An 8,261-nucleotide genomic window follows, 5' to 3' on the forward strand; every position below is an offset into this window, starting at 1 on the left:
AGCTCACATGTATTCATGAAAACATAATAGGTTCAGATTTGAAATCATGGCACTCGGGCCCTAGTGACAAGCATTAAGCATAGCAAAGTCATAGCAACATCAATCTCAGAACATAACGGATACTAGGGATCAAACCCTAACAAAACTAACTCGATTACATGATAAATCTCATCCAACCCATCACCGTCCAGCAAGCCTACGATGGAATTACTCACGCACGGCGGTGAGCATCATGAAATTGGTGATGGAGGATGGTTGATGATGATGACGGCGACGAATCCCCCTCTCCGGAGCCCTGAACGGACTCCAGATCAGCCCTCCCGAGAAGTTTTAGGGCTTGGCGCCAGCTCCGTATCGTAAAACGCGATGATTTCTTCTTTCTGATTTTTCTCTCTCCGAAAGCAGATATATAGAGTTGGAGTTGGCGTCGGAGGGTTTCCAGCGGGCCCACGAGGTAGGGGGCACGCCCTAGAGGGGGGGGCGCCCCCACCCTCGTGGACAGGGTGTGGGCCCCCTGGTCTTCATCTTTGGCGAGGATTTTTTATTATTTTTTTCTAAGGTGTTCCATGGAGTTTCAGGTCATTCCGAGAATATTTGTTTTCTTCACATAAAACAACACCATGGCAATTTTGCTGACAACAACGTCAGTCCGGGTTAGTTCCATTCAAATCATACAAGTTAGAGTCCAAAACAAGGGCAAAAGTGTTTGGAAAAGTAGATACAACGGAGACGTATCAGGAGTTTTTAAGTTGTTAAAAGAAAAGGGAACCATAATTCATGAAAGAATTGAAGAAAGCCCGTCTCAGATTGATAAACTGGAAGAAATCGTTAGTAATTTGAGTATGGCTTTTGCTTCTGCTAAAACTGTTGAAAAAACTCCCATAAAAATTGGCAAGACTACCCTAGTTACTAAGAGCAAGGGTGCAACTTCTAGTAAAGAGGATCTTAAGATGATTAGTATCCACCCGGATTTTGTTGAAGTTATGAGAGATCCCTTTGGCAAGAATGAATTCTTTAAATTTGTTCCTAGGAATATTTTCATTGAAAACTCTATGCTAAATCTCTAAAGAATTATAAGTGTTTGATTGAAGAGTTGAACAAAGATAAAAAAACTTAGATCCTTGCTATATGCCTAGCTGAGGGCGTAAAACTATAGCGCTTGTTGGGAGGCAACCCAATGAAGAAAATTTATTTTTGCCTTTTGCTTTCTGTTCTTGAGTGTTAGCACAATGATGCTACTGTTATGATTTTTTTGTGTTTTAGTTAGTGTTTGTGCCAAGTAAAGCCTTTAGGATCTTCTTGGGTGATAGTTGTTTGATCTTGCTGAAAAACAGAAACTTATGCAATCATGAAAATATTTTTCATAAATCACAGAAACGTGATTTTTCCCTGATTCTTTTTGCAGAAGATTAATATACAAACTACTCAGGTCGTCCTAATTTCTCAAGATTTGTGGAGTTTCAGAAGTATTGGAAATATCCAGATTGCTACAGACTGTTCTGTTTTGACAGATTCCGTTTTCTTTGCGTTGTGTGCTTGTTTTGATGATTCTATGGTTTTCTTTGATGAGTTTTTGCCATAGGAAAGTTGGATTACAGTAGATATAATGCAAGAATAAAATGTGAATTGGTTTTCTATAATACTTATAGTGTTGATTTGCTTTCTTATACTAACGAATCTCACGAAGGTTTTGTTGAGTTTTGTGTGATTGAAGTTTTCAAGTTTTGGGTTATCTTACGATGGATGAAGGAATGAGGAGTAAGAAGAGCCTAAGCTTGGGGATGCCCCGGCATCCCAAGATATTATCCAAAAGAGAGCAAGCAACTAAGCTTGGGGATGCCCCGAGTGGCATCCCCTCTTTGTTCTAACGACCATCGGTATTTTACTCGAAGCTATATTTTTATTCGACACATACTATGTGTTTTGCTTGGAGCGTCTTGTATGATAAAAGTATTTTCTTGCTTTATTTTGTGCTTTAAGTCTTGACCCCTTGCTGGACACACCTATTTGAGAGAGCCAAAATTATGTCATGACTTGTTAGAATTGCTCCCTATGCTTCACTTAAATTTTTATGAGCTATGGACTTGCTCTAGTGCTTAACTTATATCTTTTTGAGCACGGTGTGCTTTAGTATTTTTGAAGAAATGCTCTGTTGCTTCACTTAGATTTATTTTAGAGTTGGTAAAATTTTCTAGAAATTCTCTCTTGCTTCACTTAAATTAATTTGAGAGAAAGAAACTTTGTGCTCATGATCTTCACTTATATTTGTTTGAGCTTATCAAAAGCAACATATGAAAATTAGTTCCAAAAGTGATAGATATCCAAGAAGGATATAATAAAAACTTTCATGAACATAATTGGACAAAATAAACTTGATTCTTAGTAATTGTTTGAGATATGATGATGTCATATGTGAGTCATGTTTATGAGTAATTATGCTTTAGTAAGAATATTGGTGTTAAGGTTTGTGATTCCCTATGCAAGCACGAAAGTCAATAATTATGCAATGAAATTATATCCTACCTGTGGTGCATTATTCAGTGTTAATTATGCTTAATGCTCACTTATGTGATTATTCGTTTCTTGGTTGGTCGCTTCTCAATCTTTTGCTAGCCTTAATTTTGCACTAAGTAGGATCACTACTTGTGCATCCAAAAACCTTTAAACCAGTTTTGCCTTATGAGTCCACTATACCTACCTATATGCGGTATTCTTTTGCCACTCTAAGCAAATTTGTATGTGCCATCTCTAATATTCAAAATAAATTTCTCTTTTGTGTGCTCATACCGCTAACAAGGCGGTGAGGGGTGGCTAATATTTTCCATGCTAGATGTGTTATTCTCACGATGAGTGTTTATTCACTTGTCATTGCACGAGAGTAAGGCAAAGGTATTAGGGATGCCCAGTCTCAAAATGAAAATGTATTTAATTTATGTTGTCAAATAATAAATTCCTTGGAAAGTGTTGGTATGGAGGGCAACCGTGGATACGGCTAGCCATAGAAAGTGAAAGTATGGTTAAGAAAGGAATAAACTTTAATTTCTGTTTGGGAACCGCCTATGATATATCTAGTATGGAAAGTGCTGGGAACTCTAAGTCGTTTTCGTTGGTGGGAAAAGTGTGCCTCTCAAAATGTTTTTATCTCTCAATTTTCGCGTTGAGCTCTGACACCTCTACAAATCCCTACTTCCCTCCGCGAAGGGCCTTTCTTTTACTTTATGCAATTTTTATTTTTGAATTTGAGTCTCCATCTTCTCTTATAAAAGCACCAACTAGGAGGCACTATGATTGTACTTGAGTATTGGGTGTAGTAAATATGCGAATGTGTTTCATGAATGGATCAATGGTTGAGCATGATGGGCTAGGGATAACTTATTTTAGCATTGATATTTTGAAAGACATGGTTGCTTGTTGATATGCTTGAGTATTTAAGTTATCATGTCAAAACTAGAGTATTGCTTTGAACAACATAAAAGTCCAAATGTCCATGATATAAAGAAAAAGAATATGACATGACATGTTAGGCAACATTCCACATCAAAAATTCTGTTTTTATCATTTACCTACTCGAGGACGAGCAGGAATTAAGCTTGGGGATGCTGATACGTCTCCAACGTATCTATAATTTTTTATTGTTCCATGCTGTTATATTATCAATCCTGGATGTTTTATAATCATTTTATAGTCATTTTATGGTACTAACCTATTGACATAGTGCCAAGTGCCAGTTGATGTTTTCTACATGTTTTTTACATCGCAGGAAATCAATACCAAACGGAGTCCAAATGCAACGAAACTTCCCGGAGATTTTTTATGGACCAGAAGACACCCAATGGGCCAAGGCAATGCCTCGGGGTGCTCCGAGTTGAGCACAACCCACCAGGGTGCGCCAGGAGGCCCAGGCGCGCCCAGGTGGGTTGTGCCCACCTTGGGGGCCCCCCGGACCGCCTCTTTGCTCTATAAATACCCCAATATTCCAGAAACCCTAGGGGAGTTGATGAAAATCAATTCCATCCACCACAGATTCCAGAACCAGCAGATCCAATCTAGACACCATCACGGAGGGGTTCACCACTTCCATTGGTGCCTCCCCGATGATGCGTGAGTAGTTCTTTGTAGACCTTCGGGTCCGTAGTTAGTAGCTAGATGGCTTCTTCTATCTTGTTTGATTCTCAATACAATGTTCTCTTGGAGATCCATATGATGTAACTCTTTTTGCGGTGTGTTTGTTGGGATCTGATAAACTCTGAGTTTATGATCAGATCTATCTTTTTATATCCATGAAAGTTATTTGAGTTTCTTTGATATCTTATATCCATGATTTCTTATAGCCTCGTATTTCTTCTCCGATATTTGGGTTTTGTTTGGCCAACTTGATCTATTTATCTTGCAATGGGAGAGGTGCTTTGTAGTGGGTTTGATCTTACGGTGCTTGATCCCAGTGGCAGAAGGGGAACCAACACGTATGTATCATTGCTACTAAGGATAAAACGATGGGGTCTATCTCTACATAGATAGATCTTGTCTACATCATGTCATCGTTCTTATTGCATTACTACGTTTCCCCATGAACTTAATACACTAGATGCATGTTGGATAGTGGTCGATGTGTGGAGTAATAGTAGTAGATGCAGGCAGGAGTCGGTCTACTAATCTTGGACGTGATGCCTATATAATGATCATTGCCTGGATATCGTCATGATTATTTGAAGTTCTATCAATTTCCCAACAGTAATTTTTTTACCCACCGGTTGCTATTTTTATCGAGAGAAGCCACTAGTGAAACCTACGGCCCCCGGGCCTCTTCTTTAAAATATTTGCCTTCGTGATCTATTTTATTTGCCTTTTATTTTTCAGATCTATTAAACCAAAAATACAAAAATACCTTGCTGCAATTTATTCTTAGTTATTTTATTTGGCGTTCGATCTATCAATCTACTGCAATTTATTCACGTCTGTTTTGCCTATCTTGGGGCGCCGCTACCCAAAAGGGATTGACAACCCCTTTTACACGTCGGGTTGCGAGTATTTGTTATTTGTGTGCAGGTGTTGTTTATGTTGTGTTGCTTGGTTCTCCTACTAGTTCGATAACCTTGGTCACATCACTTAGGGGAATACCTACCGCCGTTGTGCTGCATCATCCCTTCCTCTTTGGGGAAATACCAACGCAGCTTCAAGCCGCATCAGGCACATCCTCACAATTACCAATAGGTATGGCAGTAGATTTATCAACCATTTGCAAAGATATTTCAGTAGGTGTGAGTTCATGATGACCCACAAGTATAGGGGATCAATTGTAGCTTTTTTGATAAGTAAGAGTGTCGAACCCAACGAGGAGCAGAAGGAAATGACAAGTGGTTTTAAGCAAGGTAATGTCTGAGTGCTGAAATTGTAAGTAATAGACTAGTTTGATAGTAAGATATTTTGTAACGAGCAAGTAATGATAGTACTAACAAAGGTGCAGCAAGGTAGCCCAATACTTTTGAGGCAAATGATAGGCCAAAATGGTCTCTTATAGTAAGCAAAGCGTTCTTGCGGGTGCACGGGAATTTCATATAGTCACTCTCATCACGTTGGTTCGATTTGTGTTCGCTACTTTGATAATTTGATATGTGGGTGGATCAGTGTTTAGGTGTTGTTCTTACTTGAACAAGCCTCCTACTTATGATTAACCCTCCCACAAGCATCCACAACTACGAGAAAAGTATTAAGAATAAATTCTAACCTCAGCATTAAACTTTTGGATCCAATCGGTCCCTTACGGAATAGCGCATAAACTGGGGTTTATGCTTCTGTCACTCTCGCAACCCATCATCTAATTACTACTCCACAGTGCATTCCCTTAGGCCCAAATATGGTGAAGTGTCATGTAGTCGACGTTCACATGACACCACTAACGGAATCACAACATACATACTATCAAAATATCGAACACATATCAAGTTCACATGATTACTTGCAACATGATTTCTCCTGCGACCTCAAGAACAAAAGTAACTACTCACAAATGATAATCATGCTCAAGATCAAAGGGGTATTAAATAGCATAATGGATCTGAACATATAATCTTCCACCAAATAAACCATATAATAATCAACTACAAGATGTAATCAACACTACTAGTCACCCACAAGCACCAATCTATAGTTCCGGTAACAAGACTGAACACTAGATATGAACTAGGGTTTGAGATGATGGTGTTGTTGAAGATGTTGATGGAGATTGCCCTCCCCAAGATGGGAGAGTTGTTGGTGATGATGATGATGATGATTTCCCCCTTCGGTAGGGAAGTTCCCCCGGCGGAATCGCTCCGTCGGAGGGCAAAAGTGCTCCTACCCAAGTTCCTCCTCGAGACGGCGCCACTCCATCACGAAAGTCCTCTACTTATTTTTTTCTATGTCAAAATGACTTATATACCAGAAGATGGGCACCGGAGGTGGGCCTGGATGAGCACAACCCAGGCGCGCCCTGGTGTCTTGTGCTCACCAGGGATGGCCCCTCTAGTACATATTTGCTCCAGTATTTCTCATTTATTCCATAAAAAATCCTCGTGAAGTTTCAGCTTGTTTGGAGTTGTGCAGAATAGGTGGCCTGACGTAGCTTTTCCACGTCCAGATTTCCTGTTGCCGGAATTCTCCCTTTTGTGTGTATCTTGCATATTATGAGATGAAAAAGGCATTAGAATTACTCCAAAAAGCATTATTATGCATAAAAACATCATAAATAACAGTAGGAAAACATGATGCAAAATGGACGTATCAACTCCCCAAGCTTAGACCTCGCTTGTCCTCAAGCGAAAACCGAAATCAAAAAACATTTCCACATGCTTAGAGAGAGAGAGAGGGGTGTCGATAAAAACAAAATACAAACATAGAAGCATCATGTGAATTATTATAACAACAACATACTTAAACATAGAACTTTTATCATAGACTTCTCATGAATAAGTAGCAATTCATCACACTGTCGAAGTTATATTCTCAGTCAACTTTGCAACTACAATTCATCATCTTTTCAGGAAGGGTCACATATCGGATCCTTTAGGCAAGTCCACATACTCAACCATCATATATTCTTCTATGATTGCTAACACTCACGGCATAAACATGAGCAAAACGTTTGGACACATAGAAAGATAGGGGCTTATGGTTTTGCCTCCCGACGTATTGACCTCAAGGGTGATGTCAATAATAATAATTCATGCTACCCATATTCAACTGGACATATGTGCCTAGATCTTTCCTCACCACATGATGCTTGCCAAGGGAGAAAAATAAAAAGGAATAGAGAGAAAAACTTGGACTCTTTGCATAAATGTAAATACATAAAAGTCAAAGATAGGCCCTTCGCAGAGGGAAGCAGAGGTTGCCATGCGCTTATTTGTTTGTATGCTCAACCCCTTAGTGCAAAAGAACATCATGTTGTATTGCCCCCTGTGATCGCAACCTTTATTATGCAGTCTGTCACTTTTATTCTTCACCATCACAAGTTCGTACAACGCTCAATTTTCTCTTACACTAAATGATCTCACACTTTTAGAAGCAATTTTTATTGCCTTATTGCACCGATGACAACTTACTTGAGGGATCTTGCTCAATCCCTAGGTAGGTATGGTGGACTCTTGAAAATAAGATTTGGGTTTAAGGGTTTTTGGATGTTCAAAGTAGTATCTCTAGTTAGTGCGAAATTTTTGGCTAGCAAAGATAGGGGGCAAGCACCACATGTTAAAGGATCTATGACAATATCACTTCTATGCGAATATGAACAAATATAAATCATTAAGTTGTCTTCCTTGTCCAACGTCAACAATTTTGGCATATAATATTTTGATGGGGGCTCACAATCACAAAAGATTTCTAGGATAGTGTATTTATATGTGAATCTTCTCTTCCCTAATTAATTCTTTCATGAGTTGCATCATCGACTAATGCTATGTTTGTCAATCTCTAATAAAATTTTCTACTTATACTTATCTTTATGTGGTGTCATCACCTACCATAAGATTAGCATATGATCTTATTGATTTATTTCCTTTCCTTTTATTTATTTCCTTTCTTTTTATTGCAACAAGAAAGTAAAGAAAGCAAGAACTCAAACTAAACTTTAGTATATATCTCGCACATGATTACAAGGATAGATCACTAAGCAAACTCTCGAAAAGAAAGGATCGAACTAAACTTTTATTCATCTAAAGCAAAAGATCGAACTAAAATAAGTAAAGGCAAAAGATAGTGGGGTGATACGATACCGGGGCACCTCC

Source organism: Triticum urartu, chromosome 2, assembly GCF_003073215.2.
Source record: "Triticum urartu cultivar G1812 chromosome 2, Tu2.1, whole genome shotgun sequence".
Taxonomy (NCBI): domain Eukaryota; kingdom Viridiplantae; phylum Streptophyta; class Magnoliopsida; order Poales; family Poaceae; genus Triticum; species Triticum urartu.